The following is a 24,204-nucleotide window of genomic DNA, read 5'->3' as shown; positions in this document are numbered from 1 at the left end:
CACTCCCTCTCTTCATCATCCTTTTATCTATCTGTCTATCTATCAATCCTTCACTTTCTCTTTCTCTTTGTCTTTACCTCTCTGCCTTTCTCTGTTAATAACGCAAACTCTCATTCCTTGCCATAACTTCACTTTATTTTTCTTTGTTTACTTTACCCATAGCCCGCTCATGTTTTGTTTTTCTTACTCACCGAAAGAAAAAGTATTATCCATCCGTCCAAATATTTATTCATCTTCTGCTCTTCTTGTCATATTTGAAAATTTATTTGGTTAAGAAAGCAACCTTAATATAAAAAAAATCCTGTTTGAATGCATTTTAAGATCATTTTTTGCAAATTAATTATAATTACAGTCAATTGTTACCAATGAGATAAGAAACAACGAAAATTTAAAAAATTAAATACAAGGGCGGAGAAAATTTCTGTTGGTAGTACTCTGCCATCGTCTTTTCAGTCGTCGAGGAGGGTTCGAGGGAATTTGTCGGGATGCGAATTTTTGAATTTGCTTATTTACGGTGGTTGGGAGGATTTTGTGACGGGTTAAGATCTTTGTATGTGTAGTTTCATCATATTGCCAATTGATACATAAAATGGAGCATCAAAATGCGGCGGATGTAGCGTGTACTGTAAGTTAAAACAACATTCTCGAGCGAAGGAGGTTTTAAGATTGTTTTAAATCGGAATATCACCGACCTTGCTTATATATTAAACTTTCTCGGCCTGGAAACGTGACTAAACGTGAAGCTCAAGCACTAAATTTGCATAATTCTTTGATGTAACTATGCCTTGTTTAACGCAAAAGGATAATTACATGCCTGGTAATCAAGGGAGAATTAATTTGAAAATTCTAATGAATGGTGTATCTTGGAAGATAACTGTTGAATTTTAAACATACTCTGATTGTTTAACATATCAACAAAGGTTATTTTATGTTTTACTTCTTTCATAACATTTGTTTTAAGAAATAACACTTACTTGGAACTGAGTTTTTTAATCCTTTTTAAATAGATGGTTCCTACTCACATTAAGTTGTTTCGCAACAATCCGGATTTCGAGCCCTTTAGCTCATCGTCAGGTTGAAGGGTTTCTACAAACACGTCTCTCGACAGTGCAAAAGTGAACCCGCTGATACCCCCGCCAACGCGACGTTCCAATGAGGAGCTGTTGTTTAATGGCGCTCAATATGAACGTGCGAAAAGCGGGAATTATAACACAAATAACTATTGTAATAGTAAAAACTGTAAGAAAGTAATTGTAAATTATTGATTAAAGATAAAAGATAAAAAAATAAGAATAATACCTTAATATTATTAAATTATTATAAAAATAATAACAATTAAAATAATTAGTTTAATTATTTGGACATTTAATATTATTTATATAGGTGATTAGTGACCGTTAATCGATATTTATTTAGAAATCGTGAGATGCGGTCTGGTGTGATGTAGTTTCAGAAAACCATTTTCTTTATCGTGCCAACGTTTCGATCTATATTGAGATCATCTTCAGGGCCTGACTAACACCATCCACTATTACTAATAATACTACATTAAGTCTATCGAATACGAACAAACCAGCATACATTTCCATACCATTTATCCAAGGCCTATCACATAAATTAAACAAATTTCTCTTGTCCGATAACTTAAAAATAGCTTTCAAAAATTATAAAACAGTTCAAACACTTTTTTCCAAAATTAAAGATCCCATACCAATAACAAATAAATCTGACGTAATCTACAAGATCAACTGTTTAAACTGTCCGGCAACTTACATCCAAATATCTGGACAAGAAAGTAATGCAACATATCTATGATTGCAAAAAACCTAAGCAAAATCCTACAGCACTCGCTACCCACCATCTTGAACACCAACACAATTTCGACTTCAAAAATCCAAAAGTATTACACACAGAACAAAACAAACATAAACGTAATTTCTTAGAAATGGTTTATATCAACAGAGATAAACACAGCATCAATTACAGAACAGATACATGTAAACTCAGTCGCAGCTACGCCAATATCATTAATTAAATTCAATATCGATAACATATATACATATATATATATCATCACATCACACAAAACATAATATAACATATAAAACAATCATCACATTCCCTACATTAAACAATTCTACATAATCTTAAAAACATCCTCTCAAAACCTAAGGACAAGGTAGACAATTTGGCCAAAAGCGGGGTTTACCAACTCAATTGTAATGATTTTGATACTATATATATATAGGACAAAGCGGTAGAGAAATAAAAACGAGTGTAAAAGAACACTTGCCTAAGCGAACAATTTTTCGGAATTTAAGGACCATCTAAAAGAAACAAAACATAATTTCAATTCAAATTTAAATACAACAGTGTTACAAAGTTTCAACAAAGGGAGAGAACTTGATTGGTTTGAGAAATTTGAAATGAAAAAATGTAAAATTGAACAGATAAATTCATTAATAATATAACAGATTTTGATCTACCTCCCATTTTAAATATGTATATAAATAATATTAAACGTCCAAATAATTAAACTAATTATTTTAATTGTTATTATTTTTGTAATAATTTAATAATATTAAGGTATTATTCTAATTTTTTTTATCTTTTATCTTTCATCAATAATTTACAATTAATTTCTTACAGTATTTACTATTACAATAGTTATTTGTGTTATAATTCCCGCTTTTCGCACGTTCAAATTGAGCGCCATTAAAACCCAGCAGCTCATTGGAACGTCGCGTTGGCGGGGGTATCAGCGGGTTCCCTTTTGCAATTCATGTCGAGAGACGTGTTTGTAGAAACCCTTCAACCTGACGATGAGCTAAAGGGCTCGTAATCCGGATTGTTGCGAAACAAATTAAAGTGAGTAGGAACCATCTTTTTAAAAAGGATTGAACTCCACACTCACCCCATCATTTATAATTTCTACTGAGTTTTTTATATACGTTGAAAAAAAAGAGGTTATTTATATATTACTATTTTATAGACAATCATTCATTAATTCCTCGCACGATATCATTGAAGTAATTATTGTTACTGACGTGAAAATGAACAATTTAAGAGTCACTTCAGCAAGGAACATGCCTTATCCACGACGGTTTAAATTTTCATCTAGGTGATGTTCGGAAACCAAGTTAGGAGCTTTATAAAGGATGTAACATTTCATTAACGTAGATACTAGGGGGTTGAACACCCCCCGATGCTAAGGTGGTATTGCGGGTGCCCACTGTCACACCCTACTCACTCTACAAACAAACAATATACAGTTATCCTCAGGTCCAGCTCATGAAGGATTCCCTGCATTCTAGAAGGCCTCCTCAAAACGAATGCAAATCAGAGTGAAACGTATTTAATTAAAATTATTTGAAACTAGGCAATGCTCTTATCTTTATCGAACTGAAGGATTCGACTGTAAAATTGCTAATATAAAAATATCTGATAATAAAGACCTGCCAGTGTTGATTCTTTTAGAAAAAACTTCCTTTATATTTTATTTTAAGCTTTACCGATAAACTTATCTTACTCCTGCAAGGGAAAGGTTTTCACAAAGGGGATGCCGCTCGTTACCCTCCGGAAGGGTTGAAAAAGGGCATGATGTTAACCAAATCGAACATGAGAACTAACCCATTCCTAGTTTATATTTCACACAATATTTCAACGTACAAGGAAGGTTTCAAAATACATTAATTATACGTCCGTGTTTCATATATAAATTAAATTATACGAGGAATTTGTTTAATAAAGTAAAGTAAATTATTATTGACACTTATCATGTGATTTTTTTACAGCTATTATTAATGTATTGTTTAGTCAGTTGATTCTCGTGATTAATCAAATTAAACATGACTTCATATAATATGTCAAGTACAAAATAGGTTTCGAAATACAAACATTACACCTTGTGATTTAAATAAGTAATTAATTATGTCTGAAATTTTTTAATAACCATCACGTTCAATTAAAGTTATATGACACTTGCTATGTCAGACATTGTATGTTGTATCACCAGTTTATTTCCATTCTATCGATCACGTTGGTTATGCCCTAAAAATTAATTAATTATTATGTTTTATGAATTAGAAGGATTCAAAAGTTTGATAGGCTGAATGATATAATAAACAGTAGAACTGCGGAAGAAAACTATAGTTTGAGCGTTTTCGATCGTTTTTCGTCAACGTAGTTATCTTCTTGCCGTCTCACGTAAGTTCAACTATTTTTGTTTGTTTTATTTCTTGTACAAGAGTAGAAAGAAGCAAGAATAAAGCTTTTAGGCCCAAAATTTAAGCAAAACCAGTGGGTATAAACCAATCTGTGTATCCAAACAACCATGTTAATTATGCATGTTACATACATCTTGACAAAACGATTTGATTAGGATTCGAGTTGTGGCAAGCTTTATCGTCTTCTTCAGAGGATAGATACGAAGTCATAACTTAAATATATTACACAAATTCGTCATATATATAAATTAATAAATTCATGAGGTACATATACAATATAACAGGCGTTTGACTAGAAAAATGACTAGAAAACTCCTTAAAATCACTAGTTTTCGTGGTCCGCTTACCAATTAATATCTTTCAATTAATTAAGGTTTTTAGTTGAGATAAAAAAGTCAATGGCACGAGCGGGATTCCAACCCACGGCCTCCCGCTAGATACGACGCTGCTCTACCACTTGAGCTATCGTGACCTGGTCGTGGGTTCGAATCCCGCTCGTGCCATTGACTTTTTTATCTCAACTAAAAACCTTAATTAATTGTAGTAATTGTTATTGTTTACATACGAAAGAAGAGGTTTTATATATATGTATATATATGTGACGTATATATAGGTGACGTATATATATACATACATATAGAACGTTGTATATGTGACGAATTTGTGTAATATGTGAAGTTGTGACTTCGTATCTATCCCCTGAAGGAGACAATAAAACGTCGAAAGCTTGAGTGTTGATATAATAACATTGTATGATAGGATGATAGGATACATGTAGATATTAATTGGTCAAGCGGATCACGAAAACTAGGGAATTTAAGGAGTTTTCTAGTCGTTTTTCTAGTCAAACGCCTGTGATATTGTATATGTACCTGACGAGTTTATTAATTTATATATATGACGAATTCGTGAATATGTTTAAGTTGTAACTTCCTATCTATCCTCTGAAAAGGAAGGAAAAGGAATATAATAACATTTTATTTTTGAAGACCACAACCCGAATCCTAATCAACATCTTAGTGAAGGCTGGTAGATCCCATAGCAAACATCTTGACAAAAGTTACGAAGACTTCATAAACGTCAAGCAAATCCCTAAAAGCAGGCAATACACATCTAAAATAGTGCTTGAATCCATACAAAACGTAGGATAACGTCATGTCAGGATAACATGATAACCTGACAACACCTTGGGTGCTAAAAGGTGAAGAACTAAAGATTGCTAGCATAAAAACTAACCAGTGGGAAAATGTGGAAGACCATGAATCAAAGAAAGAAAAGAAAAAGATCAAAGATAACAATCAAGTGTTACCTAGAGTAGAAGTCACTATATCCCACGTTATCACAAAAGGTTTAGCCTACGATAAACGAATTTGTAGGTTTGACAAGAGAGGGATATTGGATACAGTCAAAGAAAATATCGTTCAAAACAGTCCCATCTCAAATAGTGCTTTAATCCGTTCAAAACATAATATAGCAACCTATCATTTCCTTGAGTGCCACGAAACAAAAGAATTTTGGGTATTCAACAAGACAATATGTATCCAATTCAATCTAAGTAAAGGATACAAAAACAAGAATATAGCTATCATGCCAGATAGTCAAGCAGCCATCAAAGCACTAAGCTCAAGTATCATTAGGTCAAGGATGGTACTGAACTGCAACAACAAATTAAACACACTAGGTACGCATAATAAAGTCAGCCTGTCCTGGGTCCCAGGACACATGGGAGTAGAAGGCAATGAGAAAGCGGACACCCTTGCAAGGAATGGGGCTGCCACACCGCTGATAGGACCCGAACCCTTCTGTGGCAAGGAATCCACACTATTAACGAATGTCTCAGACAGACGGACAAAAAGAAAATGAAGGAACAATGGAATTCACTCATTGGACATGTGCATTCCAAGAATCTTCTATCCAATTTTGGCAAGAAAGAAATCACAGAATGTGTCAAAGGAAGCAGGAACAGACTGCGAATCCTAACAGGATTCCTAACAGGACACTGTAGATTAAATGGACACCTAAAGAAAATTGGAACAATCCAAGATGGTACATGTAGATTCTGCAAGGAAGCAGAAGAGACACCAACACACTTACTAACAAACTGCGCAGCTACATTAGCCCGCAGGAGGAAATGTTTTGGGATGTACAATGTGACCATAGAAGAGCTTCAACCATTAAAACCGGGCCTATTAATCAAGTTTCTTGGTGAAATAGGACTCACCGATATGCTTTAGGCAGAGCACGGGGGATACAATAGCTCTCAAAGGGCGCAGTATACCATATCCTGAAAAAATTACATCTACAAGACAATATAGACCCACAACGCATAATTAAGAAAATAGGATCAATCATAATTTTTTTATCTCAGAATGGGTTCATACAAAACAAAATGAGAAATTTAAGAAAGGTACCATTTAAACTCACAGTTAAAGAGCCCTCAAAAGAAAACGATAACAGCTGGTCGAGGAAAACGTAGAAGAATGCTAGCACCGTAAACAGGTCGTTGCAGAAAAGGGGATGACAAGATTTCACCTTGTGAGCCTTTGTTGCCATGGTTTTTTCCAAAACTGGGGCGGGGACTTCGGGCACTAGCTGACTTGACCATACGTATGGTGTGATAATATCTTTGGTGCCAAGTCACATAGGATTCTAAATAATGAACAAGTATACCAACTGCCCCGAGTGGAATATGGGAGACTAACCGTAGGGCTATAACCTAAAATTATTATAACAAGATCAAATAAATACAGACTACTCCATTTTAGAATGGGCACGAAACAAAATAATAGACGAACTATAGTGGTCCCAGACACTGTAAACAAAACTTTAAGAACCGTGGGAGTGTAACAATGAGGAAGAAACTGCCTTCATGTTATCTTGAAACGCGAAGCAACTGATCAATAGAGGCATAACCCAGGGTACCAAGAAAACCAGAGAATGGGAATTACTACGACAGTCCATCAACTACTATTCCTACAACTTAATTGCATTGGAAGGTGATATGAGAATGGAGACTTCTTCTTCCTCATTGTATAATATAAAATAGGTTATGATTGAACATACCCATGCTGTGCAGAGGTATTCTCACACCAGTATATAGTATTCTGAGTTTAGCGCTCTCTTATAGTAGCAGTTAGTTTGTCTGTCTTCATAACTTTTCCTTTTTTGGATCAATTTTAGGATGGAGGTTCCGAGCCTATAGCCAGGAACACACTTACCCGATGCTACGCCATGCGACGCTACCCGATGCTACCCGACGCCTTGCCACGTTTTGGTGGGATGTGCACATCTATCCGACGCAAGCACATCGCGTACAGTCCACAGCGTTTATCACAATAATCGCTATCACAATCGCAACGCATCTTTTGTTCTTAATGCACTATTTTGAGCAAANTTCTAAAAATTCTGAATTCTACTCAGACGGAATTAATAAGTTACCAACACGTTGGGAGAAATGTATTGAGAGTATGGGAAATTATTTTGATTAAAGAACATTGCTTTAAAGTAACTAGTTTCTTTTTTTTTGTTTAATACCAAAATCCTGCATTATTTTCCGGACAACCCAATATATGTACCGCCGAAGGGACTACAATAAACTGTTTGTTAAATTCATTACATCAAAAAATCGTATTCCGGTGTTTTGATTAATTTTCTACGAAACCATTAAAATTAATTTTTTAAATAAAAACTAATTAATTTTTAATCACAGTTAATTTGGTTTATATTAAAATAAGTATGTTATAATTAATATAACGACAATAATACATGTAGTTTGAATAAAAATATGAGTGTCCGGTTCTTTTGTCTTCGGCTGTACTCGATGCGACCCGACGAAAATCTGGACAGTGGGGATCGCAGAACGTAGAGTAGGGTAGGATTGCGTGGCATCGGGCAGATGCGCGCGGGGGTAATGCAACCTTATGGAAAATCGGAGTTTGGATTTGCGTCGGGTAGCGTCGCATGGCGTAGCATCGGGTAAGTGTGTAGACTTGCAGATCCTCCTTGAGCAAGTGCGACTGCTTTTAATTTACCCAAAATTCCCTTGTGTCCTGGTAACCAAGATATCATCAGGTAGTTCTTTGTCCGCGGGGTTTGTATATTCTTGACAAGAATAATCTTTTTGTTCATTGACTATTTTAGCTGGATTTTTTTAACAGTGAAACCAGTACTTGTTAATGCGTCAAAGTCACAAGTTTGAATCCGGGAGTTGACATTCGATTTTTCCCTCCCCAAAAATCGGAAATTTAACCCCGAGATAAATTGCACGTTGTGTCTACAGTCTTATAAGACCCGATAGTACATCAAGTTGTTGGATGGAGGTGTCTCAAGAGTATAAAGTGTTTGGTATTCCTCGGTATGACGTCGGTGGGGATGGGAAAGGGTTTGTCGACCCCCTTGATGGGCCATGCACCCCAGCCGTTTATAACCGCGCTATGAAGATCTGCGGTAATGGGCCCGACTTAGCCAACGCTTGCAAACAAATCGACCTCCGTCTGGCTTCCTCTCTGGAAGTTAATAAATGGCCCAGGCGTGTTCTAAAGGCTGGCAATAGCTCCCATTATTGCTTCTTAGCTTCCGACCCAGTGGCCCTCAGGACCTGTCTCCATTATTGCGACCGCTTATCCTCTTTTCTCCCTCACTTTTTCTTTCATTTTTATATTACACTATTGTTGCGAAATGTGTTTGCTTTTCCTTTTTTAATCCTTTGACGTTTTATTAAAGACGGATTTTTATTTAATATAGAAAAGTCGTTCTGGAAAAAAAGCCGGCCGATGTGTATAAAAGTTGAAATGATAAAAGTCAGAGTTACTACTTTTCTTTTAAAACTTGATCCCTCCAGAGAGACAGACAATTAAGTTATACTTTTCTTCATAAAGATTATATGATAGCAAATCATTGCAAACATGATTCAAATCGATATAAATCTTATTATATCATTAAATTTAACTGATTTTTTATTTAAAACGTGCTTTTTTGTAAAATTTCTCAGTTTACTAAGGGCACCTAGACATTTTTCTATTTTTTTAAATTAAAACTACTGCGAAATCAAAGAGAGTAACCGTCAGATTCGATATTAACCAACTCCAATTGTCCAGTTTTTGTTGTTTTTCCTCCAGCCAAGTTATGCCGAGACCAATTAGGTTAGGTCGACTCTTTGCATTTCTTTATCCAACTGGAAGCCTCCCTGTACTACAAGACCATCAATTGTGGATAAAATAAAACAAATAAACAAAGGTACACGTAACAGTGAAAAATAAAGTAATTCCTGCCACACCGGCGGTCCTAATGTCTACCTACACCTAGCGTCATATTCGAGGGGTCAAATCACTTTACAATACTTTTTGCAAAGCAAAATGTATATAAAAAATATATATATATTAAAAATATATAGACTATGCAAATAGCAGTCGGACGCCCTGGCCACTTGGCCAGCGCCGTAAATATGTGAGAGAGAAAAACTGTTCAAACTTTACTTTCTTCATAAAGCATATTTAGCGAACAGACAAATAGCACAATATACAGTGTACAGTATCACTTATTACAGCAATACCTGCAGCATCAATATAGGAACGCTAAAATGGATGTTAAAAAACGATCATTTTTATCTATTCACTCCTAGTAGTTTATGCTGGGTTGTCGAGCGGAATAAATCTTTGTTATTTTTTATATGATAGTTCGAATTTTTTTACTATTTTCTTTTATTCAGTGCGAAAACTATTTTACATTTACAATGTGTACGGGAGAAAGAAAGAAAGAAAGTAGAGAGAAAGAGAGAGAGAGAGAGAAAGAGAGAGAGCAAGTGAGGAAGAACCCAGTTCAGATAATTATGATATTTCCAATGTACAAAAAAGAAATGATAATGAAAACAGATAGGGAAGCTCAAAAGGGAGCATCTCCGAGAGAGAGAAATGGTAAGAAAGAGAATGATGGAGAGACAGAGAGAGCGTGAGAGAGTGAGGGGGATAGAAAAAGAGAGAGAGAGTGAGAGAAAGAATGAATAAATGAGCTTTTATTTAGTGTCATAGAATTTGGACAAATACTGAGCATTCATGACGAGTGAAAAAAGAGTGAGAGGAGAGGGAGGGAGGATAGAAAGAGAGTGAGAGAATAAGAGTGACAGAGAGAGGGGAGAAAGAGGGGGATAGAAAGTGAGTGAGAGAGAGAGAAAGAGAGAGAATAAGAAAGAGAGAGAGTTTGAGAGAGAGATAATGAATGAATGAGCTTAAATGAGCTTTTATTTAGTGTCGCAGAATTTGGACAAATACTGAGCATTCTTACACTGAATGGCAAGGGAAAAAAGTGCGAGAGAGAGAGAGAGAGAGAGAGAGAGAGAGAGAGAGAGAGAGAAAGATATGGACCAAGAGATAGCGATAGGTAGGTAGATAAATAAATAGTCAGAGAGAGAGAGAGAGAGAGAGAGAGAGAAAGAGAGAGAGAGAGAGAGAGAGAGAGAGAGAGAGATAAATTCAGTTTTTTTATTTTGAATTTACAAAAATAAATAATAAATTTAGGATGACAAGAAATAGAATGTAGAACTCTAAAAGACTGAATCTGTGATAGATATTATGAAAAAGACAGAGGTAATGAGCAAGAGCAAGTGAGAGAGGTAAAGACAGAAGGAATAAGAGATAGAGCGTGTGTGAGAAAGTGAGGTAAGGTAGATATAAAATATGGTGAATGTATGAAACAATTGCACCAGTTAGAGAAGTGTTACTTCTTACACCTACAAGTTAACACTTTTGTATTTGTACGAAATAAAATAGTTTGGTTGCTGCCGGCCAACTTCGCTTTTTTAGTCGGTCAGATGGGTTTCGGCATTTCGCCATCCATCACTGCTATCTCAGTGCCTCACCGTGCTTATAGCGCCAGTAGAAAGACAGCCACAGGCCCATCATTGGAAAAATGGTAAAGAGCAGAAACCCGATCGACAGTCCAATACAATAAAAATATGATAAAATGTAAAATCGCTGATCAGTAATGACATGGTAGGCTGTGATTTTGGTAGACACGTGGGGCAAAAAGAAAAAAGTATTCCAATAAGGAATAATGAGATGATTAGTTTCTAGTTATACAATTGTGCTTGTACAAAAAAAAATAGGCCTGCGAAAAAATTTTTAATACATGTGTTTCAACAAAATCATACAGAGAGACTTAAAAATTGTAACCAACATAAGTTCTAACTGATAAATAAAGCAAATCAGAATGTAGAGTTAAATCGAATGTTTTCAGTCGTAAAAAACATTTGAAGAACACCACTGTCTGTACAATGGGGGCTTTTTGGAGACAATGGTGAGGCCGCAGTGTCCACCGACGGCCGATAGCAAACCTAATCTGGTCAGCATTTCAACTGTAATTAAAAGCAAGTTGGACATTTGAGTGCGCCATGGCATTCCAATGGTGTAGGATACAAGGAAAGTTACGGACATGAGCGTCCTCTTCTTAATTAAATTTGATTTTGATCTAACAATAAGTTTAAATTGAATATTACAGGAAGACATGACATCTAGAAAAGATAGAAGGATGATTACATTTTTTACAATAAATTAGTTCAATTTTTTTTCGTTAGGTAGATTGCGGATGAGGCAAGGAAGACAGAAACAAAATTTATTTTCTCGTCGAGCTTTCGGCAGAATATATCGCCTTCATCAGTACTTAACAAAAATCGTTTATAAACAGGTACATGTGTAAAAAACGGAGAGCCGGGAGACACATGTACCTTTTTTCCACAAATACCTGTTTCTAAGTAAAACGATTTTTTCGAGGTCTTGATGAAGGTGATATATTCTGCCGAAAGCTCGACAAGAAAATAAATCTTGTTTCTGTCTTCCTGGCCTCATCCTCAATCTACCTAATGAAAAGAAAAATATTTAAACTGAGAAGGCTGATCAATCACTAAAGTAAATAAATTAGTTAACTGATAATTCATTCGACGAACCTTTTTTCCAATATTTCTTCCGTTATGAGATCAAATCCTGGGGCTTTCATGAGTTTATATTTGATTTCACGAGCCACTTATTTTGGAATAATATACTTAATTGCGTATTCTCTAGAGGTGTATTTCCATCACGTGAATCTTGATTATTGTTTGCTTGTAGATGATAAATTTACTAAGCTCCCTTTTTGTCTTGGGTCCATTCGCCATTCTGTTTTTTTTTATTGATGATATTTGAGTAATAAATTGTAATGAAAATCACGATAATTTTTAATTAATTGACTTTTCCTTTTTATTTTTTTAATATTGTAATTTTCAAATTAAATTATAATTAATAATGAAGCAAATATTATTTTATTTGCAAACAAACAATAATTTATTTAGAAAAATTCTTATTTTATATTTAGTTAAAGTTGTTAAGACTGCAAAATTTTGTTATTTTGGCTTTTATTATATAAAAATATAAATAGTTAATTCGCCTTAAGGAGTAGTAGGTTCACAGCAGTCATGGCGTCTATTTCTAGTATAATCAAACAGTTAACAGGTTGGCAAATGAAATTTTTTATTTCTTTCTGTGTTATTATTTTAAGTGAGATTTCTTTTATTTTATTTCGAAGAGTTGAATTTGTTTTTTATTTTATAGAAAGTCATATAATTTTTTGTAATTTGGATTTCATTTTATATCTATTATTTCTACTGCGAAGCAAAGTTGTGCTAAATAATATTTTTTATATTATTGTCCCACTCGGCACGTATCTGAATAAAAGATTCCATGTACCTTCCTTACAAAGTATTTCAATTCTTTTAAGTGTTTTCCATAGCAAGGAATGAGTGTTTTTCAGTAGAATTAGGTTTTCCAGATAGCGGCTGATTTATTCTTCTCACAGTTTATCCAGATTTGGTTTTAGTTTTTGTACAAATTTATTCAGCATTGTTTTGTGGTTTTGTCGGTTTGTTCCCTTGATTGATTGTTTTATTAGGCTGAGTAGTGTAGGTCAAAAAAACCCGGAACCGACTAAACATCAATCGCTATTAAAATGTTCCTTTCATCGTGACTAATTATAAAGCGGAAAGGACAAAAGGCACTCCCTGCGTGGAGGCGAAGGCATCAATGTTAGTTAAAGGGAGACATCTCTAAATAATGTAAAAGGGGGCGGTGCGGCGTTGGGGCGGCGAGGCAATGAATGTAAACCTGAATTGTTTAGAGAGGAGGAAAGTGGAAGGAGGACATAAACAAATGTGGGATTAGAGCGAGCCCGGGAAAACAGCTCAAGGATTATTTCATGATTGTCTACGCCGAGAGGTCGTTACTTTACAGGTAGACGCTCCCTACGGCGTTTTTGGAACATTTGGCAAATGAGAAACGGCGATATTTCACGATTGCGACTTTTGAGAAATTGTTTGCTTAATAGTCCTATTTTCCAGATGTTTATTAATTTTCTCTCGGTCATCATTCGATAGAAAAATGGAGAAAGAAAAGAGAACAAGGAGAGAATGACAAAGAGAGAAAGAGAGAGGGTGAGTGAGGGAGAAGGTCAGTAAGTGAATGGGAAAGGGTGAAAGGAGATCTAGCAAGGCAGCGAAAGAAGGAGCATTAAAGGAGAGTGAGAATAGGAAAGCGAAAGAATGAAAGAGTAAAAATAAATAATGATAAATGGAGGGAAAGAGAGAGAACCAAAGTAAGAGAGAGAGAGAGAGAGAGAGAGAGAGAGAGAGAGAGAGAGAGAGAGAATGAGCTTAAATGAGGTTTTGTTTAGTGAAGCAGAATGTGGACAAATACTGAGCATTCTTAACTCAATGACGAGGGAGAAAAAGAACGAGAGAGAAAGAAAGAGAGAGAAAGAGAGAGAGAGAAAGAGAGAGAATGAGAGAGAGACGGAGGGAGTGAGAGAAAGAAAGGGACAAAAAAGAGCAGTAAAAAGTAAATATACGGGAAATTTTAGAAAGAGAAAAAGAGAAGAAGGAGAAAAGAGAGTGAGAGTGAGAAAGAATCATCAAGGGAGATAGAAAAATTAGTAGAGCGTTGAGATATAAATGTAAAAGTAAAGCAAAATTGGAAAATATTTATAGATTATTAAAATGTTAGAAGGAACGAGTAGTAAGGAAATAATAAATAGGCAGAAAGAAAATGAAAGACAAAAAGAGAGGGAAGGAAAGTGAGAAACTGTGTGAGATAAAGAGAGAGGGTAAAATGTGAGAGAGAGAGAGAGAGTGAGTAAGAAGAAGGAGATAGAAAGAATAAGGGAGAGTGAGTATGTAAATGAGATAGATAGATAGAGAGAGAGTGAGAGAGAGAGAGAGAGAGAGAGAGAGAGAGAGAGAATTCGAAGAGAGAGAGAATAAGGGAGGGAGAAAGAGAGAAGTGTGAGAGAGAGATAATGGAAGAAATCAAAAAGCACAGTAAAAAATAAAAATAAAAGGAAACTTTAGAAAAAGAAGAGAGAGGAAAATAGTGAGAGTGAGAGAGAATAAGTGAGAGAGAGTGTTGCGTGAGAGCAGGAATAAGAGGGAACAAGATGGAATAACTAGCAAGTAAGGGTTCAAATAAAATTATTTAAAAAAATTACAAAAATAAATAAAACGGAACAACAGTTCGGCATGACACGGACGTTGTACGGGTTTAGCCTATTCTTATCTTGTGTAGAGTTGTTTCATCAAATTAATAAATATTTAATATTTATTGAATAATCACTTCTTTTCATTTAATTTACTTTATTTTCTGATTCTAAATTTTTAAATTTTCTCTCTTTTCTTTTAATATTTTACTCTACTCTCTCTACTCACTTATTCCACCTCCGCCGGTTTCCTGCCAGTGACAAAAACTGGTAGTAGAGCGTTACAGCAATGAAGATTTTTCAAAACCCCATTTTAGACGCAATTAAATTATCGTAAATTGTTATTTAAAGGTTAAAAAATATTATTTTTGTTGCATTAATTTTATTGTTAGTTGCGATAAAACCAAAAATGTTCTATGACGCAGAATATTCTAATTTAGTATGGCTTAAAAAGATTTTTAAAGAATTTAACAAAATATTGCTATTTTTTCATATTTTAATAAACACTCTGTAAGTAAAGTAGGTCAAAAAATTTGATTTCACCTCAATGACATGATTCTAGTGTTATAAAACCCTTAGAAAACAACTTTCCGGAAATCATAAATTCATTTTTTGCTTTTAATTTCGACGGCCGTGACTGCAATAATTTTTTAAAGACAGCGACAATATTTTTCTAATACCTAGTAGAATGATTATCATTGTTGATAATTTTTATAAACGAATTGTCAAGTTTATTTCCTGTATCAAACACTTCCATTTAAAATCAAGGTTAATTTGTAACGAAAATATTTTATTATTTTATGTATTTTCTTAAAGAAATCTTTTATAAATTTTGATGGTACATACTTCATTAAAAAATAGGTTTGTCTTCTTTAAAATGGTATGCTTTACGTTAACATCCATTTTGGCGTTTTGGAATTATAGCCGTTTCAATCAGATATTCTGGGAACGACTTCTTAAAAAAAAAAAATTAAAGGTCAAAAAATCGATAAATTTAAATTCACACAAAAATTTATATCTAGGTGTCTCTAGAGGTTCTAAAACAAAATTTCTCATTAGTTTTCCGGAAAAAAGTATGATCTAGTGTGGTTATTGATAAATTTTAATAGCATTTACTACATTTTTATTGTAATCTACAGAAAAATGCTGTAAAATGATATATTCACATAGTTCATTTGAGGAAGTAGAACGGCAAAACAAAAATATTTTTACTTTTTTTCAACTTGAAACGTTTGGCGAAAGCCTATTTAAAAGAAGTGGTGCACGATATTCTGGAGTGTAGAATTACGGAAAAGGGTTTGGTCCAAATCCGTGACACATCAACCTGGTCGTTTCCTCGCTAGTTTGTTTATAATAATGCCAACATTTTCGTGGCATTTAATTAAGTTAATTTCAAGTACAAAAGTGCTTTGTTTATTGTTGGCATGTTCGAATAAGTAGGACATTTAAGCATTTCGCAGAACGAGAAGTCGATTAGGAATTGCAAGGTAACTTAAAGTATGATTGCTTCAGACATAGATAAATTAAAACTTTTTACATCTAGCTGAGAGGTTCTTGTACCATTTCGAAAGGTCCAGTTGTTTAAGGAGCGAGAGGAATTCTGTAAAACGCTATTTAAAGAAGCATTATTACAGTTTATTTCCCAATTTGCCAATTAACAAAAACGTTTTTGAACGATTTAGTGAAAAAAATATTTATTCTAATCATCGAGGTTTTTCTTTTGAATTACATCATTTTATGTTTTCTCAGACAGTTTAATTTAAATAGCTCGCCGACCTACGGTCATAATTTAATAATAATACTGTTTTTGCAAGCGTCCATTAAAAAATGGTGAAGACTGAAATAAGCGATGTGTTGGAAATGCCAGAAAGTGGTGGGACTTAAGAAACTCAATTTAAACTTGTTGTTCAGTTCGGGTTAAACTGACATGTGAATTAAAATGGGTCTATATTAATCGAACATGATTGAACATAGATTCATTGTGGTTACACGTGGATTGCATGAAATGGATTTGCCTCGAAATGTTTTGATTAGCAAAAAATTACTAGTGTACAAAATAAGAACTTTTTTATCTACAGTAATGTATTGTATGTCTTATTCTTTACTAAAAATTAATATTATACATTGGCAGTTATTACGATAATTCGATCTCGATGTTTTGGTCTGTCTAGTGGGTTTTGGCATTTCACCGTCTTCTGTGGTAGGACAGGGTGATATTTCGTATATATTGTCGGGTGTTTTATCGTGTATTTAACCTCAATGAACATACACATTTGACAATATAGTACAGACCAAACCACTGGGGACAGCCATGATGGATTCACTAAATACTAAATAAAACTTCCTGAGATATTAACATTTTTATGAATTTAGTCTAAAACCAGATTTATCATAATCATTCAAATACAAATCTGACCTTTATTTCAAAAACCATATTCAATTTTCTACATGATAAACTTTCCGTTGAAAAATTCGCGCTTCAGAATACTCAGAAATCGCTCAAAGAATTACAAATGGCAAAACCCATCTGCTTTTGGAAATAATCAGTTGTGGCTCGTGCAAATTTTTCAATCAAAAGTTTTGGATAATTCCACCAAAGTGCCTTTTTTATAAGTACTCCTAGGCAGTGTTGGGCAAAATCTATCTAATTCAGTCATGATTAAGAATTTTGATTTAAGTTGAATCATGATTGAATTAGTCATGAGTAAATTAATCATTATGTGATTTAATCATGATTAATTCAATCATGAGGCATGACTAAATCATACAATGATTAATTTACTCGTGACTAATTCAATCACGATTAAACTTCAATCAAAATTCTTAATCATGATTTAAGTGGTTAGATTTTGCCCAACTCTGGCTACAATGACCAACTTACCAAAATCCAACAGACTCCGGATAAAAATTTTGAGATGAGAGTCATGCTCAAGGCCAACATTCAAAAAGTGTTATCATGAAAAAATACCAAAGGTACATAATTATTCTACATGTATAGTTTATTACATTCAAGACACCTAGATGGTGTTTTTTTCCAAATAACGTAGAAATCTCTCCTTTCAAGTGGAATAAATTTTAACTCAAAGAAATACTTTTTCCATTAATCGGTTTGTAAATATTTACTTTTTAAAGCGTAGCTTATTCTAAGATTTTATTTTATTATTATTATCATTATTTTTTGGATTTTCATAACAACGAAGTTTTACTTATAATTGGAAGATTAATTTTTGTTAAATAAGGTGTTGAAGGATTTTCGTTTTGATGAAATAAATTTCTGTTAGAAATTTTTTTAAAAAGTGATGAAGTTGTGTATTTTTCATTTTTTGAGCACCCATTTGAACATGATTTATCGAAATTTAGTCATGACTAACTATATTGTGACTAAATTCGTCATGCCTCGGGTTTAATTACTAACCATGACTAATTAGTTAATCAATTAATCAATCATATATAGTTACTAATGACTATAATTACTACTTACTACCAATCATGACTAACGGTCTGAGTGATCAATCATTAATCATTAGACATGACTAATTTTTGCCCAACACTGCTCCTAGGACATACTCATTTTTTAACAGTTTTTAGAACTTTTCTTGGTGAAATATTTTTTGCAAAGTTGAAAAACATGACATAGAACCCAAGAAGAACAGAAACACAAGAACATCGACCATGTCGTAGTTTTAATGAAAACAGGTATGAGTTGGTAACAAAAATCCATCCAAAAGAATGGTCGAGATAGAAACCTCGTTTTGGCAGTATTGACGTATAACCTTGTAAAACTCTGTATACTTCTTACTTTCACAATTTTACATTAGATGAATTCCCAAATGATAGATATCAGTAAAAAATTCGTAACCCTCGAGATTTTATACCAATGTGCTCAAAACTACGTTAGAAAACTGAATTTCCCTAGTCCAATCTACATATGTCTAGATGGATTTGCTCATGAGTGAACAATGATGAAATCAACAAAAACCTCTCGAATCTTATTTTATATCGCAGGTCATAATTTATTTTCAAAGACCCGTTTTATAAGTTTATAGAGTTGTAAACCAATTTAAAGATAACTGGATCAGTGGAGTTTGTTTCAACGTTTTAACTATTTTTTTAACAATCTTTTAACAATCGTGACTTCGATCCACTTCACATCTCAACTTTACCTTTTTTTTTAATTTTCCCTCCTTTTTGCCATTTTCAAAATGTGTAATCTATTATTATTCATTCTCGGCGACAAATGAACTGGCCGAAACGATAGCTCAAGTGGTAGAGTAGCGGCATATTTAGCCGAAGGTCGTGGGTTCGAATCCCGCTTGTTACACTGACTTTTTTATCTCAACCAAAACCTCAATTAAAAGATTAATGAATTGAAAATAATTTATTTGGTCAAGCAGACTACGAAACCTAATAAATGTTTTAAAAATTTTTGAGATTTAAAAAATCGCATTTGGATGACTAAAATTTTTGTTAAAATGCATTTTCCGGCTTTTTGTGAAGCAGAAAATATAATGTAAACCTTGTTTCTTGCCAAAAATATATTTTAATATAATTTCATTATTGATATTTAAAATTTCAGACGGAAAAATTGTGGAGAAAGTGTGATTTTTCAGATGTAATATTTCGTTTTTATTTTAAATAAATATGAACTGGTAATTTTAATCTTTGATTTGTCAAATCGCAGTTGAATTTGTGTAATGCTCATTACTGGCTGGTAACTGTAGACTCTAAGAAATCCATTGCTCTGTTTAATATTATAATTCTTATCAACATTACTTACAAATGTATTTTGAGATTCGAAGATGGGTTTAAATTGTGTCTAGAAGACCTTACCATTAGCAATTTAGCTTCATGTCTGTTAGATATTACTTAGCCGGTATAAATTTAAATGCCTAATTGGTACAATCGCCGTTCTCCGATGTAGCGAACGTTTAATTATGTAAATTGCGTTTCCAAACTAGAGAAAGTTTGTATATTAGCTCGCCTGAATTGCACTGACGATAAATATAAGACAAACAGAAGCTGGAGGTTATAACTATGAAATTAACCAAAAAGGGGGAAAGTGTCTCTCCCTAAAGACCTCCTAATATTAATGCAAGGAAAATTAGTTGCTGAACAAATTATCCACTCGGAAATGTAAACAAGAGAAAAGGCTTAAAGGGAAGAGTTGTAATGCACTAAATAAATTTTCCAGGTAGGAGTGACAAAGAGTTTTCTCCGCCTGGGGGACTCATTTGAAAGGAGAGGTACTTGGTGTCCCTGCCTTCTTCTCTTCTCCTTAATTATACTTTACTCCTAGACGACCTGGACTTCTATTTTATTTACACTTGAGCATTCATCAAAACTTTCGCTCCTCAGGTCTGTCTCTGTCAAAAATTAACCCTTAGGAAATTAACGTTAATATTGTATACCTCTTAAAGGATTTCCTAAGAGTAATACAGATTTTCGTAAGGACTAGCTGGAAAATTGGCGCACTTTTTCTTTTTTTGACATGATTTTAGTAGTAAAATATTTACAGTTGATGTCACTTGAAATACTAAAACAAGCATACTTGCAGTAGGCGTTTGTTATTGCAATTTTAATACATTGTTCACTTATCAATTCCAAATTATGATATTACTACTTCTTAATCATTTTCCAGTTGATGTACGAGTCGAGCAATGCGCGCCCAGGTATCAAGGCATTATTTTACTCAGTTCAAGATAGGCCATATCAAACTCTGGGTAAGTAAGGAGACGGAATGTGGATTGCAGAGGATATTAATATGTCCAGGGCGATACTTCTGTCTACTCTATCTTTTCTGATCCACTTCCCTGCAGAGAATGTGAAAGGGTCCATAAACCATGTGTCAATAGGTCATCTCATCTCTATTATTCAGTCTTCTTAACTTTCTGCCCATTGAGATCCAGTAGGCCAGCGCCAACCTAATTCCTGGAAGTGCCGCATATCGCTTCGGCCTTTTTTACCAAGAGACTCAAAGTACGTCTTGCCACTCCATACCAGAGTTGGGAAAAATCTAACTAATTCAATCATGATTAAGAATTTTGATTGAAGTTTAATCATGATTGAATTAGTCATGAGTAAATTAATCATTACGTGATTTAATCATGATTAATTCAATCATGAGGCATGACTAAATCATACAATGATTAATTTACTCATGACTAATTCAATCATGATTAAACTTCAATCAAAATTCTTAATAATGATTGAATTAGTTTAAATTTGCCCAACTCTGGCTACAATGACCAACTTACCAAAATTCAACCGACTCCGGATAAAAATTTTGAGATGAGAGTCGTGTTCAAGGCCAACCTTCAAAAATGGTTATCATAAACGAAAACCAAAGTTACATAATTATTCTACATGTCTAGTTTATTACATTCAAGACCCCTAGATGGTGTTTTTTTCCAAATAATGTAGAAATCTCTCCTTTCAAGTGGAATAAATTTTAATTCAAAGAAATATTTTTTACATTGACCGGTTTTGTAAACATATTTACTTTTCAAAGCCTAGCTTGTTATAGGATTTTTTTATTTTATTTTATCATATTTATTTTATCATTATCATTATCATTATTTTTTGGCTTTTCATAACGATGGAATTATACATATAATTGGAAGATTGATTTTTGTTAAATAAGGTGTTGAAGGATTTTCGTTTTGATGAAATAACTTTCTGTTAGAAAATTTTTTAAAAGTGATGAAGTGTATTTTTCATTTTTTGAGCACCCATTTGAACATGATTTATCGAAATTTAGTCATGACTAACTATATTGTGACTAAATTAGTCATGCCTCGTATTNATGGGAAATTATTTTGATTAAAGAACATTGCTTTAAAGTAACTAGTTTCTTTTTTTTTGTTTAATACCAAAATCCTGCATTATTTTCCGGACAACCCAATAATTACTAGTCATGATTAATTTAGCCATCAATCACATACGGCTACTAATGACTAATTTAGTCATCAATCACATTTGGCGCCTAATGACTAATTTAGTATTCAGTCACATATGCGACTAATGACTAAACTAGTCACTTACTACCAATCATGACTAACAGTCTGAGTGATCAATCATTAATCATTAGACAAGCCCAACACTGCTCCATACTTCCTTCTGGAAGAGGAGCCGAACACCTCGGCATTCCTCTCAGAGACAACCGGTATGGCTGGTTGTTCCAACGCTTCTTCCGGAAGATCTGCTGTGGTAACTCTGGACCTAAATCTGGTAACTAAATTCCTCCTAACTTCGACTTTCTTGCACCCTTGCATCCAATATTACTGGGATATCTCCTAAAAACATATCTGTTCAATATGTTAATTTCAGGTAATTTCAAATAGAAACCAGAAAATCCGTCTTCCTAAGCAACTATCCCGAACGGGGTGTTTCGCGAGGCTGCAAGTTTGGTCATATTCTTTATTCAGTATACACTGCAGGCATTTCTATCAATCCTGATACAGCAATTCTCACATATGTAGTCGACCAGCTCTTTAGCAAACCTAAACTTGTAAGTGGTCTTCAGCAACCTCTAGACCATATGTCCCATGTATACCTGTTTAGAAGAAAGTTTAAAGGTATGGGGAAGATCAGACCCAAAAAAACCAAAAGCCAGCTAATAAGCCCTTCACCGTTTAAGTCTCCCAGAGTTCGAATAACGTCCGATGTTTGAAACTGTACATCGACTTAGACTCACTTTAACCTCCATACCCGACCAAAATAAATTAATCTGACCAGACATTAAATCAACTCAAACGACAACTCGATCACTACTACAAACAATGTTCAAAGTCACGACAGCTCAAGTGGTAGATTAGCGGCATATGTAGCCGAGGGTCGTGGGTTCGTATCCCGCTCGTGACACTAACTTTTTCATTTCAACCAAACATAAAAATTAATTAATTGAAAGAAGTTATTTTAATTTAAAGAAGTTATTTTAGACCATGAAATATAATGTACTTAAAATTATTGTAGTATCTTATTTTTAATTACTGTGTATTTACGTTGGTATATGCGTTGTATGTTCGGAAAATGAAGGGTATGTTGTGAACTGATTGTTATTTGAGCGGGAAAGAGCTTCTCGGACGAATTAGCTGTAAATAGTCATAAAGCTGGGACATGGAGGAGGACCTTTCAGTGGAGCCGAATCGGCGACAAAACAAGTCTAATAGCTATTAGATGTTGCAATACGCATTGAAAAAGACCCCTAGCCGCGTACAACAATAGGCCCGAAACACAATGGCACGGCCAATTTATATACCTGCCCGGCCTCAACAATAAGCCGAGCACGTGTGAGGGATAGTTCAGGAAATTACTCCACTCAGAAGGAAGTTGGCGAGAAGGCGGATCACATAAATAAATAAAATGATATATGTTCGGAGGGCAGTCGGTAAAAAAGTTATATAGTGAAAACTAGTTTGGGTTCCGCGTGTGAATTATATGAAGAATGTGATATAACGAAATATCCGTTTTTATAGGAAACCGTCAATAAATAACGCTAATCACATAATGGCGGACTGGCTCGTTTGTTTTATAAGCCTTTTATTTCTTTTTCCTTTGATATCCGAGTGATATGAATCACAGTCGGTTTTGGCAAACGTTCCAATTCTTTATTCAATTTAAGTCATTTACTTTCAATAAACCGCTATAAATCTTAACGGAAACCGGGTTGACAATGACATATTCAAATTGTTCAGCTACTAAAAGATAATAATAACAAAAAAATAATTATTTTCGATTTATTTTCACAAATAGTTTTTTTTCCTTGCCTTATGCAATTGTGAGATTACTCTATAAAGGCTAAAAGTTGTAAACCGGTAGTTTGTTAGTTTGCGATCTATTTTTTATGCCTATCCTCGATGTTTTTTAAAATTTAATTTATTTGTAAAAACTGGTCTTATTAGACCAACCATCAATTTTACAATAATATATAAATAAATGTTTGCATACCCAAATCTTTGTATTTCTACCGTGACCTCAGGGATCTTAAGATTTCTTCTTCTTCTTTTCTTCTTCCTTATTCCTTCTTCTTCTTCTTAGTTCTTATTCCTTACGTACCCAACCAAGGTGCATTGACCATTTTTTTTTTACAATGGATACCAGTCACTGGAGGACTTCCCTCCTGAGCGCTGCAGGTGAGCTGTACAACTTATTGTACTTTATCCCTGGCTCCATATTTTGGGGGAGGGCTCGCAACACAAATGTGAACTTGAGCCCCCGTTGTACCGGTGTTCTTCCATCGAAGAAACTCATTTTTGAAGGGGGTTGGGACCAAATTTAGGGTTGAGATCCGATCCCCCTTCCATTGATGAATGCCGTGTCAATTTCTTTCAATTGCGGCCACCGGTCCCTTTAGGCGTCAGAAAAAGTCCAGAGGCGGGGATCGAACCCACGACCGCGGGATCTACTAGCCGAGTGTCTGACGCCTTAACCACTCGGCTACCGCGGCCTAAGTTCTTATTCCTTACGTACCCAACCAAGGTGCATTGACCAT

The sequence above is a fragment of the Cimex lectularius genome, unplaced genomic scaffold, assembly GCF_000648675.2.
Source record: "Cimex lectularius strain Harlan isolate CLEC.00 unplaced genomic scaffold, Clec_2.1 scaffold77, whole genome shotgun sequence".
Lineage (NCBI taxonomy): Eukaryota > Metazoa > Arthropoda > Insecta > Hemiptera > Cimicidae > Cimex > Cimex lectularius.
This window is presented reverse-complemented; position numbering follows the sequence as displayed.